This window comes from Mobula birostris, unplaced genomic scaffold (genome assembly GCF_030028105.1).
Source record: "Mobula birostris isolate sMobBir1 unplaced genomic scaffold, sMobBir1.hap1 scaffold_3725, whole genome shotgun sequence".
Lineage (NCBI taxonomy): Eukaryota > Metazoa > Chordata > Chondrichthyes > Myliobatiformes > Myliobatidae > Mobula > Mobula birostris.
In genome coordinates this window covers 21961-34972 of record NW_027276802.1, presented here as the reverse complement: position 1 = coordinate 34972, position 13012 = coordinate 21961, and the positions used below count along the sequence as shown (strand labels likewise).

At 43.4% G+C, this 13012-nt stretch overlaps 1 long non-coding RNA gene across 1 annotated transcript in view; it reads right to left on the bottom strand.

Moving 5' to 3' along the window:
• Positions 1 to 216: 216 nt before the first annotated feature.
• The window catches only part of LOC140193051 (uncharacterized), a 28576-nt gene continuing 15780 nt past the window's right edge, over positions 217 to 13012 (bottom strand). Inside the window, exon 3 of the long non-coding RNA XR_011884582.1 lies at positions 217 to 646. This is a non-coding gene — a long non-coding RNA (uncharacterized lncRNA). The remainder of the gene's footprint in view (positions 647 to 13012) is intronic.

Below are 13012 nucleotides of genomic sequence, written 5' to 3'. Positions count from 1 at the left end.
CCCCTCACCCAGAATCGGCCTCCCTGACTGGAATATGCTTTCGCTGAAATTTACAAAGTATCCTGTTAAAATTTTCATTCTCTCATTCTCTCTCTCTCTCTATTTCTCTCTCTCTTTCTCTCTCTCTCTTTCTCTCTCTCTCCCTCTCTATCTGTCTCTCTCTCTTGCTCTCTCTCTCTCTCCCTATATACCTCCACATTCATCTCTCTCTCTAGCTTTCACTCTTGCTCTCTCCTGCTCCCTCTGTCTCTATATACCTTTTGATAGCTCTCTCTTTCCCAATCCCTCTCTCAGAGCAGGTACTTTGTTAGATATCTCTGTCTCTATCTTTACGTCTTTCTCTTATATCTCCATCCCTCGATCAAGTATTTAATCTCTCTGTCTATTCTGCCCTTCACTCTGTGTCAATGTGCCTCTCTGTGTGCCCAGCCCTGACTCCAGGTTCACGTGCTACCTTGGGCCAGTGCTGTGGCTGCTGCTGGCGTGAGCCTACTGTAGTCCTCATTCTTCTCTGCTTCCTGCAGGGTCTGGTAGGTGGGATTGGGAGTCTGCTTAGCTTGGCTCGGCCCAGGCTTCTCCCCCTCTTGCTGTGGGCTGTCTTCGGCACCAAGGTCAGACATTCCCACATGCGAGTAGATTCCTTCCTCTGTAACCATGGAAAGAAAAGACAGGGATGGATCGGGAGGTGGTAACTCAGGATACACATCTTGTTTCCCTGGTCCTTCAATCTTTTAACCTACTCTGAGAGCAATCTAAACCCCTCCCTCCCTCACAGCCCTGCATTATCCAATGATCCGCGTGCCTAACTGTCTCATAAATATTCCAAATGTATCTGCCTCTACCACAGCCCCCACCATTGCAATCCACACACCCACCACTCTCTGTGTAAAAAAAACTACCTCTGCCATCCCCCTAAACTTTCCTCCATTCACCCAAAAATTATAACCCCTTTTCTGCTCTGGGAGAGAGTTCAAAATTCAAAGTAAATTTATTATCAAAGTACATACATGTCACCAAATACAACAGTGAGATTCATTTTCTTGCAGGCATTCACAGTAGAACAATGAAACAAAATCGGATCAGTGAAAAACCCCGCAGAAACAGGTTGACAAGCAACTAATGAGCAAACGAGGACCAACTGAGAAAATGCAAATACAAATATAAATAAATAAATAAATAAATAGAACATAGAACACAGAATAGTACAGCAAAGTACAGGCCCTTCAGCCCACAATGTTGTGCTGACCCTCAAACCCTGCCTCCCATATAAGCTCCCAACTTAGGTTCCTCCATATACCTGTCTAGTAGTCTCTTAAACTTCACTAGTGTATCTGCCTCCACCACTGACTCAGGCAGTGCATTCCACGTAGCAGCCACTCTCTGAGTAAAAAACCTTCCTCTAATATCCCCCTTGAACTTCCCACCCCTTACCCTAAAGCCATGTCCTCTTGTATTGAGCAGTGGTGCCCTGGGGAGGAGGCGCTGGTTATCCATTCTATCTATTCCTCTTATTATCTTGTACACCTCTATCATGTCTCCTCTCATCCGCCTTCTCTCCAAAGAGTAAAGCCCTAGCTCCCTTAATCTCTGATCATAATGCATACTTTCTAAACCAGGCAGCATCCTGGTAAATCTCCTCTGTACCCTTTCCAATGCTTCCACATCCTTCCTATAGTGAGATGACCAGAACTGGACACAGTACTCCAAGTGTGGCCTAACCAGAGTTTTATAGAGCTGCATCATTACATCGCGACTCTTAAACTCTATCCCTCGACTTATGAAAGCTAACACCCCATAAGCTTTCTTAACTACTCTATCCACCTGTGAGGCAACTTTCAGGGATCTGTGGACATGTACCCCCAGATCCCTCTGCTCCTCCACACTACCAAGTATCCTGCCATTTACTTTGTACTCTGCCTTGGAGTTTGTCCTTCCAAAGTGTACCACCTCACACTTCTCCGGGTTGAACTCCATCTGCCACTTCTCAGCCCACTTCTGCATCCTATCAATGTCTCTCTGCAATCTTTGACAATCCTCTACACTATCTACAACACCACCAACCTTTGTGTCATCTGCAAACTTGCCAACCCACCCTTCTACCCCCGCATCCAGGTCGTTAATAAAAATCACGAAAAGTAGAGGTCCCAGAACAGATCCTTCTGGGACATGACTAGTCACAATCCTCCAATCTGAATGTACTCCCTCCACCACGACCCTCTGCCTTCTGCAGACAAGCCAATTCTGAATCCATCTGGCCAAACTTCCCTGGATCTCATGCCTTCTGACTTTCTGAATAAGCCTACCATGTAGAACCTTGTCAAATGCCTTACTAAAATCCATATAGAGCACATCCACTGCACTACCCTCATCTATGTCTGGTTACCTCCTCAAAGAACTCTATCAGGCTTGTTAGACACGATCTGCCCTTCACAAAGCCATGCTGACTGTCCCTGATCAGACCATGATTCTCTAAATGCCTATAGATTCTATCTCTAAGAATCTTTTCCAACAGCTTTCCCACCACAGACGTAAGGCTCACTGGTCTATAATTACCCGGACTATCCCTACTACCTTTTTTGAACAAGGGAACAACATTCACCTCCCTCCAATCCTCCGGTATCATTCCTGTGGACAACGAGGACATAAAGATCCTAGCCAGAGGCTCAGCAATCTCTTCTCTTGCCTTGTGGAGCAGCCTGGGGAATATTCCGTCAGGCCCCGGGGACTTATCTATCCTAATGTATTTTAACAACTCCAACACCTCCTCTCCCTTAATATCAACATGCTCCAGAACATCAACCTCACTCATATTGTCCTCACCATCATCAAGTTCCCTCTCATTGGTGAATACCGAAGAGAAATATTCATTGAGGACCTCGCTCACTTCCAAAGACTCCAGGCACATCTTCCCACCTTTATCTCTAATCCCCAATTAAAAATTTTCCTGTTCTCTTTGATTCTATCCTTTTCCATAATAATTATAAAGGCCAGGGAGCGGTGGTCACTGTCCCCCAGATGCTCACCCACTGAGAGATCTGTGACCTGACCCGGTTCATTACCGGTTCCGTACTAGATCTAGTATGGCATTCCCCCTGGTCGGCCTGTCCACGTACTGTGACAGGAATCCATCCTGGACACACTTAACAAACTCTGCCCCATCTAAACCCTTGGAGCTAATCAGGTACCAATCAATATTAGGGAAGTTAAAGTCACCCATGATAACAACCCTGTTATTATTGCACCTTTCCAAAATCTGCCTCCCAATCTGCTCCTCTGTATCTCTGCTGCTACCAGGGGGCCTATAGAATACCCCCAGTAGAGTAACTACTTCCTTCCTGTTCCTGACTTCCACCCATATTGACTCAAAAGAGGATCCTGCTGCATTACCCACCCTTTCTGTACCTGTAATAGTATCCCTGACCAGTAATGCCACCCCTCCTCCCCATTTTCTGCCCTCTCTATCCCTTTTAAAGCACTGAAATCCAGGAATATTGAGAATCCATTCCTGCCCTGGTGCCAGCCAAGTCTCTGTAATGGCCACTACATCATAATTCCATGTATGTATCCAAGCTCTCAGTTCATCACCTTTGTTCCTGATGCTTCTTGCATTGAGGTACACACATTTCAGCCCTTCTACCTTACTGTCTCTACACCGTTTATTCTGCTTCTCTTTCCTCAAAGCCTCTCTGTACGTTAGATCTGGCTTTACTCCATGCACTTTTTTCACTGCTCTATCGCTCTGGGTCCCATCCCCCTCACAAATTAGTTTGAACCCTCCCAAACCATGCTAGCAAACCTACCTGCAAGGATATTGCTCCCCCTCGAGTTCAGGTGCAACCCATCCAATCTGTACAGGTCCCACCTTCTCCAGAAGAGATCCCAATGATCTAAAAATCTAAAACCCTGCTCCCTGAACCAACTCCTCAGCCACGCATTCAACTGCCATCTCCTCCAATTCTTACCATCTCTGTCACGTAGCACTGGCAGCAATCCTGAGAATGTCACCCTTGAGGTCCTGTTCTTCAGCCTTCTGCCTAATTCCTGAAACTCACACTTCAGGACCTCATCCCTCTTCCTGCCTATGTCGTTGGTCCCAACGTGTATCACGACTTCTGGTTGCTTTCCCTCTCGTACCAGGATGTCGTGCACCCGGTCAGAGACATCCCGGACCCTGGCACCCGGGAGGCAACAAACCATGCGGGTGCCCTTCTCACGTCCACAAAATCTCCTGTCTCCTCCCCTGACTATAGAGTCTCCAATGACGACAGCTCTCCTCTTCTCTGTCCCACCCTTCTGCACCACCGGGTCAGACTCAGTGCCGGAGGCCCTGCCACCGTGGCTCACACCTGGTCGGTCATCCCCACCAACAGTATCCAGGATGGTAAACTTATTATTCAGGGGAATGGCTACAGGGGTGTTCTGCACTACCTGTCTGCTCACCTTCGCTTTCCCCCCTCTGACTGTCACCCAACGACCTGCTTCCGACAGCCTAGGTGTGACTACCTCCCGGTAGCTCTCATCTATGACTGCCTCATTCTCCCTTATGAGTCGAAGGTCATCCAGCTGCTGCTCCAGATTCCTTACACGGTCTTCCAGTATGCACTTCTGGCAGATGTGACTCTGCGGGAGAGGGGCGTTCCCCCAAGACTGCCACATCTCACATGAGAGGCACATCACCATCTCAGGAGGCATTGTAAAAACTAATTGCGAGCTAGCTTGTCCTCCACCTCTTCTCGTCGAAGCCTCTCGAGTCAAAGCCTCAAAGCTCCACTCCTTCACTGGCCCATTCTATGGAGATAGATAGATAGATAGCTACATGGATAGATAGATAGCTACATGGATAGATAGATGGACACATAGATAGATAGATAGATACATGGATAGATACTTACATACATAAATGCCAAGGGCATGAGTTATAGAGTCCAGGAAACTGTCCATAGGTTGTGGAATCAGTTTAGAGTTGAAATGAATAAAGTTATCCACAATCCACACCAATTCAGGAACCTGATGTTTAAAGGGTAATAACTATTCCTGAACCCGGTGGCGTGGGACCAAAGACACCTTCCTGTGCCCCTTGCCTGATGGTAGTAGCAAGAAGAGAGCATGGCCTGTGTGGCATGGCATGGCCTGAATGTCTCTGGCTATCCACTCAATCTACGCTTCTGATCACCTCCTACACCTTAACCAAGATACTTTGTGCTGTGATATCATTTTGCTACTGCGCCGTCCACCTCAAAGCCTTCTTCTCCTCCATAGGAAAGAAAGTTGCTCGTCATCTTAGTAGGAAATGGGCAACCTCTTGTACTTAAACAGTGGTGCTCTTGTTATAACCATATAACATATTACAATTACAGCATGGAAACAGGCCATCTTGGCACTTCTAGACCGTGCCGAACTCTTACTCTCACATAGTCCCACTGACCTGCACTCAGCCCATAACCCTCCATTCCTTTCCTGTCCATATATCTATCCAATTTAACTTTAACAACAACATCGATCCTGCCTCAACCACTTCTGCTGGAAGCTCGTTCCACACAGCTACCACTCTCTGAGTAAAGAAGTTCCCCCTCATGTTACCCCTAAACTTTTGCCCTTTAACTCTCAACTCATGTCCTCTTGTTTGAATCCCCCCCACTCTCAATGGAAAAAGCCTATCCATGTCAACTCTATCAATCCCCCTCATAATTTTAAATACCTCTATCAAGTCCTCCCTCAACCTTCTATGTTCCAAAGAATAAAGACCCAACTTGTTCAACCTTTCTCTGTAACTTAGGTGATGAAACCCAGGTAACATCCAAGTAAATCTTCTCTGTACTCTCTCTATTATATTGACATCTTTCCTATAATTTGGTGACCAAAACTGTACACAATACTCCAAATTTGGCCTCACCAATGCCCTGTACAATTTCAACATTACATCTCAACTCCTATATTCAATGCTCTGATTTATAAAGGCCAGCATACCAAAAGCTTTCTTCACCACCCTATCCACATGAGATTCCACCTTCAGGGAACTATGCACCATTATTCCTAGTTCCCTCTGTTCTACAGCATCCTTTAATGCCCGACCATTTACCATGTATGTCCTATTTTGATTAGCCCTACCAAAATGTAGCACCTCACATTTTTCATCATTAAACTCCATCTGCCATCTTTCAGCCCACTCTTCTAACTGGCCTAAATCTCTCTGCAAGCTTTGAAAACCTACTTCATTATCCACAACACCACCTATCTTAGTATCATCTGCGTACTCACTCATCCAATTTACCACCCCATCATCCGGATCATTAATGTATATGACAAATAACATTGGACCCAGTACAGATCCCTGAGGCACACCACTAGACACCGGCCTCCAATCTGACAAACAGTTATCCACCACTACTCTCTGGCGTCTCCCATCCAGCCACTGCTGAATCCATTTTACTACTTCGATGTTAATGCCTAACGATTGAACCTTCCTAACTAATCTTCCGTGTGGGACCTTGTCAAAGGCCTTACTGAAGTCCATATAGACAACATCCACCACTTTACCCTCGTCAACTTTCCTAGTAACCTCTTCAAAAAATTCAATAAGATTTGTCAAACATGACCTTCCACGCACAAATCCATGTTGACTGTTCCTAATCAGACCCTGTCTATCCAGATAATTATATATACCATCTCTAAGAATGATTTCCATCAATTTACCCACCACTGATGTCTAGGTTTACTCTTAGAACCCTTTTTAAACAATGGAACAACATGAGCAATATGCCATTCCTCTGGCACCATCCCTGTTTCTGATGACATTTGAAATATTTCTGTCAGAGCCTCTGCTATTTCCACACTAACTTCCCTCAAGGTCCTAGGGAATATCCTGTCAGGACCCACAGACTTATCCACTTTTATATTCCTTAAAAGCTCCAGTACTTCCTCTTCTTTAATCATCATAGTTTCCATAACTTCCCTACCTGTTTCCCTTACCTTACACACTTCAATATTCTTCTCCTTAGTGAATACTGAAGAAAAGAAATTGTTCAGAATCTTCCCCATCTCTTTTGGCTCCACACATAGCTGTCCACTCTGATTCTCTAAGGGATCAATTTTATCCCTCACTATCCTTTTGCTATTAATATAACTGTAGAAACCCTTGGGATTTATTTTCACCTTACTTGCCAAAGCAACCTCATATCTTCTTTTAGCTTTTCTAATTTCTTTCTTAAGATTCTTTTTACATTCTTTATATTTCTCGAGCACCTTATTTACTCCATGCTGCCTATATTTATTGTAGATATCTCTCTTTTTCCAAACCAAGTTTCCAATATCCCTTGAAAACCATGGCTCTCTCAAACTTTTAACCTTTCCTTTCAACCTAATAGGAACATAAAGATTCTGTACGCTCAAAATTTCACATTTAAATGACATCCCTCGGACCTTGAAGGAGACTAGTGTTGAAATTGCAGGGGCCCTGGCAGAAATATTTAAAATGTCGCTGTCTACAGGTGAGGTGCCGGAGGATTGGAGAGTGGCTCATGTTGTTCCGTTGTTTAAAAAAGGATCGAAAAGTAATCCAGGAAATTAGAGGCCAGTAAGTTTAACATCGGTAGTAGGTAAGTTATTGGAGGGAGTACTAAGAGACAGAATCTATAAGCATTTGGATAGACAGGGACTTATTAGGGAGAGTCAATATGGCTTTGTGTGTGGTAGGTCATGTTTGACCAATCTATTGGAGTTTTTCGAGGAGGTTACCAGGAAAGTGGATGAAGGGAAGGCAGTGGATATTGTCTACATGGACTTCAGTAAGGCCTTTGACAAGGTCCCGCATGGGAGGTTAGTTAGGAAAATGCAGTCGCTAGGTATACATGGAGAGGTGGTAAATTGGATTAAACATTGGCTCAATGGAAGAAGCCAGAGAGTGGTAGTAGAGAATTGCTTCTCTGAGTGGAGGCCTGTGACTAGTGGTGTGCCACAGGGATCAGTGCTGGGTCCATTGTTATTTGTCATCTATATCAATGATCTGGATGATAATGTGGTAAATTGGATCAGCAAACTTGCTGATGATACAAAGATTGGAGGTGTAGTAGACAGTGAGGAAGGTTTTCAGAGCCTGCAGAGGGACTTGGACCAACTGGAAAAATGGGCTGAAAAATGGCAGATGGAGTTTAATACAGACAAATGTGAGGTATTGCATGTTGGAAGGACAAACCAAGGTAGAACATACAGGGTTAATGGTAAGGCACTGAGGAGTGCAGTGGAACAGAGGGATCTGGGAATGCAGATACAAAATTCCCTAAAAGTGGCGTCACAGGTAGATAGGGTCGTAAAGAGAGCTTTTGGTACATTGGCCTTTATTAATCAAAGTATTGAGTATAAGAGCTGGAATGTTATGATGAGGTTGTATAAGGCATTGGTGAGGCCGAATCTGGAGTATTGTGTTCTGTTTTGGTTACCAAATTACAGAAAGGATATAAATGATGTTGAAAGAGTGCAGAGAAGGTTTACAAGGATGTTGCCAGGACTTGAGAAACTCAGTTACAGGAAAGGTTGAATAGGTTAGAAGAATGAGGGGAGATTTGATAGAGGTATATAAAATTATGATGGGTATAGATAGAGTGAATGCAAGCAGGCTTTTTCCACTGAGGCAAGGGGAGAAAAAAAAACAGAGGACATGGGTTAAGGGTGGGGGGGAAAAGTTTAAAGGGAACAGTAGGAGGAGCTTCTTCACACAGAGAGTGGTGGGAGTGTGGAATGAGCTGCCAGATGAGGTGGTAAATGCGGGTTCTTTTTTAACATTTAAGAATAAATTGGACAGATACATGGATGGGAGATGTATGGAGGGATATGGTCCGCGTGCAGGTCAGTGGGACTAGGCAGAAAATGGTTCAGCACAGCCAAGAAGGGCCAAAAGGCCTGTTTCTGTGCTGTAGTTTCTATGGTTTCTATCCATTTCTGTATTACATTCCTCCCATAAAACAAATTGTCCCAATCCACTCCTTCTAATTCCTTTCTCATCTCGTCAAAGTTAACCTTTCTCCAATTAAAAATTCTCAACCCTAGGTCCAGCCCTATCCTTCTTCATAATTATATTGAAACTAATAGCATTGGTTCTTGTGTTTTTTTTTAAACAGTGGTGCTCTGGTTCTTGTTTTTAAACAGTGGTGCTCTGGTTCTTGTTTTTAAACAGTGGTGCTCTGGTTCTTGTTTTTAAACAGCGGTGCTCTGGTTCTTGTTTTTTAAACAGTGGTGCTCTGGTTCTTGTTTTTTAAACAGTGGTGCTCTGGTTCTTGTTTTTAAACAGTGGTGCTCTGGTTCTTGTTGTTTTTTAAACAGTGGTGCTGTGATTCTTGTTTTTAAACAGTGGTGCTCTGGATCTCTATTTTCCTGGAGATTAACCGCCCGGGGGAAGAAACTTCTAACTTTTAAAATTTTGTGTGAAGTTTTTCTTTCCGTAGCAGTTCCAGTGGGAGCTTTCAGAAAAAGCAGTTTGCAAGAAGGGTAGTGTCTCGAGATTACACTAATTTTTCTTCAGTCCCTTCTCACCCTTGTAAACAGCAGCAGAATTAACTCTTCCAACTCTTCCTATGCTACATCAACAACTGTACTGGGGCTGTTCCTGCACCTATGCTGAGTTTGCGATTTCATCAAGTTTGCCTCTAACTTCCACCCTGCCCTCAAATTTACCTGGTCTATTTCTGACAACTCTCTCCCCTTTCTCGATCTCACTGTCTCTGTCTCTGGCACTTGCAAAAATGCCATTCCCTTCTCTCAGTCACATCTCCGCCACATCTGCCTGAAAGAGTGAGAATGTGTGTGGATACAATAAAATGCCATTCCCTTCTCTCAGTCACATCTCCACCACATCTGCTCTCATGTTGAGGCTTTTCATTCCAGGAATCTGAGATGTCCTCCTTTGAAGAAAAAGGTTTCCCTTCCTCCACCATCAGAAGGATATTGAATTGTGTAAGGTAAAGGAAACAAGAAGGGTAGTTATGGAAAGTATGCTGATTAAAGAAGTGGAAGCCCTTGCGCTTTTAAGGAATATAAAAGTGGATAAGTCTCCGCGTCCGGACAAGATATTCCCTAGGACCTTGAGGGAAGTTAGTGTGGAAATAGCAGGGGCTCTGACAGAAATATTTCAAAAGTCATTAGAAATGGGGATGTCGCCGGAGGATTGGCGTATTACTCATGTGGTTTCATTGTTTAAAAAGGGTTCTAAGAGTAAACCTAGCAATTATCGGCCTGTGAGTTTGACGTCAGTGGTGGGTAAATTGATGGAAGGTATTCTTAGAGATGGTATTTATAATTATCTGGATAGACAGGGTCTGATTAGCAACAGTCAACATGGATTTGTGCGTGGAAGGTCATGTTTGACAAATCTCATTGAATTTTTTGAAGAGGCTATTAGGAAAGTTGACGAGGGTAAAGCGGTGGATGTTGCCTATATGGACTTCAGTAAGGCCTTTGAAAAGGTTCCACATGAAAGGTTAGTTAGGAAGGTTCAATCATTAGGCATTAATATCGAAGTAGTAAAATGGATTCAGCAGTGGCTGGATGGGAAACGCCAGAGAGTAGTGGCGGATAACTGTGTGTCAGATTGGAGGATGGTGTGTAGTGGTGTGCCTCAGAGATCTGTTCTGGGTCCAATGTTGTTTGTCATATATATTAATGATCCAGATGATGGGGTGGTAAATTGGATTAGTAAGTATGCAGATGATACTAAGATAGGTGGTGTTGTCGATAATGAATTAGGTTTTCAAAGCTTGCAGAGAGATTTAGGCCAGTTAGAAGAGTGGGCTGAAAGATGGCAGATGGAGTTTAATGCTGATAAATGTGAGGTGTTACATTTGGTAGGGCTAATCAAAATAGGACATACATGGTAAATGGTAGGGCATTGAAGAATGCAGTAGAACAGAGAGATCTAGGAATAATGGTGCATAGTTCCCTGAAGGTGGAATCTCATGTGGATAGGGTGGTGAAGAAAGCTTTTGGTATGCTGGCCTTTATTATCAGAGCATTGAGTATAGGAGTTGGGATGCAATGTTGAAATTGTATATGGCATTGGTGAGGCCAAATTTGGAGTATTTTGTCCATTTCTGGTCACTGAATTATAGGAAAGATGTCAATAAAATTGAGAGAGTACAGAGGAGGTTTACTAAAATGTTGCCTGGGTTTCATCTCCTAAGTTACAGAGAAAGGTTGAACAAGTTAGGTCTTTATTCTTTGGAGCGTAGAAGGTTCAGCGGGGACTTGATAGAGGTATTTAAAATTATGAGGGGGATAGATAGAGTTGACGTGGATGGGCTTTTTCCATTGAGAGTAGGGGAGATTCAAACAAGAGGACATGAATTGAGAGTTAAAGGGCAAAAGTTTAGGGGTAACATGAGGGGGAACTTCTTTACTCAGAGAGTGGTAGCTGTGTGGAACGAGCTTCCAGGAGAAGTGGTTGAGGCAGGTTTGATGTTGTCATTTAAAGTTAAACTGGACAGCTATATGGACAGGAAAGGAATGGAGGGTTATGGGTTGAGTGCAGGTCGGTGGGACGAGGTGAGAGTAAGAGTTCGACACGGACTAGATGGGCCAAGATGGCCTGGTTCCGTGCTGTAATTGTTATATGGTTATATCAATGCGGCCCTCAACCACAGATTTTCCATTTTGCACATGTTTGTCCTCAGCCCATCCTCCCACTGCCACACCAGAGCTTGGGTTCGTCTTGTCCTCTCCTACCACCTCGTCCAGCACATAATTCTCCATAACTTCTGCCATCTCCAAAGGGATCCCACCACCGAGCGCATCTTTCCACTTTTTGTAGGGATCCCTTGTCCACTTGTCCCTCTACACTCAACTCCACTCTGCCTCAGAACACAGGGTTGTCCATTTAGAACAGAGAGGAGGAAGAATTTCTTTAGCCAGAGGGAAGTCTGTTGTTATTTTTATTTCAGTAATATTTGAGTAATATTGTAGCTATAATGTCATTCTTTGTTGTTTACATAATTTATTATGGGTTATATGTAAAAGTATGAGAATGACATACGTCATCATGCCACTGCATCATATATATGCACCTCACTAAAAGTAACAATGAAGAGGGTACGCATGACCTGCAGATCATGCTTTCCCTTCAATTTGTTTTACGCTTTGGAGTTACAAAACATAACAGCGGTGACCAGTAAATTTTAAAACAAACTCAAGGCAACTACCTAACTTTGATGTGCTGCGCATTTTTTCTTTGCAGGAGGAGAGAGATTGTTGAGTTAGAAAAAAGTGAAACATTAGTCTCTTCGGAAAAGGAGAGAGATGGTTGAGTTAAAATAAAGAATGAAAATGGAAAAAAATTAATGGGTTCACAAATAGTGAGTATTGGGTAAAAATAATAGTAATTTTAAAAAAGTGCAATTGGTGGAAGGACATACAGTTTTTGTCTGGAAGTTTAACTGCTCCAACCAAGCCAGCCAAAGTTAGGCTTGCTGGTATTGTGAAAGTAATGCAGGAACATTTAGAACAGAAACCATTGTTGCTTCAGAATGCTTTAGGTTTCATAAGCGGAATTGAAGGAAGGGAAGTCTATTTTGGCTTATGTCGTTGAATTTTAAAAATTGTCTCAGCATTGTCATTTCAGTGATTGCCACCAAGAAATAATTTAGTTTGTGGAATCTTACAAAAGAGCATTAAAAATAGCTCCTAACCGAAGCACAATTCACATTTAAAAGAGAAGGTGAAGTTGCTGTTTCATGGAAACAGCAGACAGAGATGCAGGAATGAAAATAAGCATGAGCAAAATTGCAACATCTAAACAGAAACCAGACTGACCAGACTGTTACCGTTGTGGTAGGGGATCACATACACCAGACCAATGCAGCTTTAAAGGTGAAACTTGCAGAAATACAACACACACGAAGAGCATGTCTGGCACAGGGAAGAGAAAAATATAAAAAGTCCAGTTGCAGTTTCAAACAGAGCACTAATCTGCATGCTGATTTAAAAAATCTGATAGTGGTGAGAGTGACACAGGAGTGAGAAGCCTTGAGAT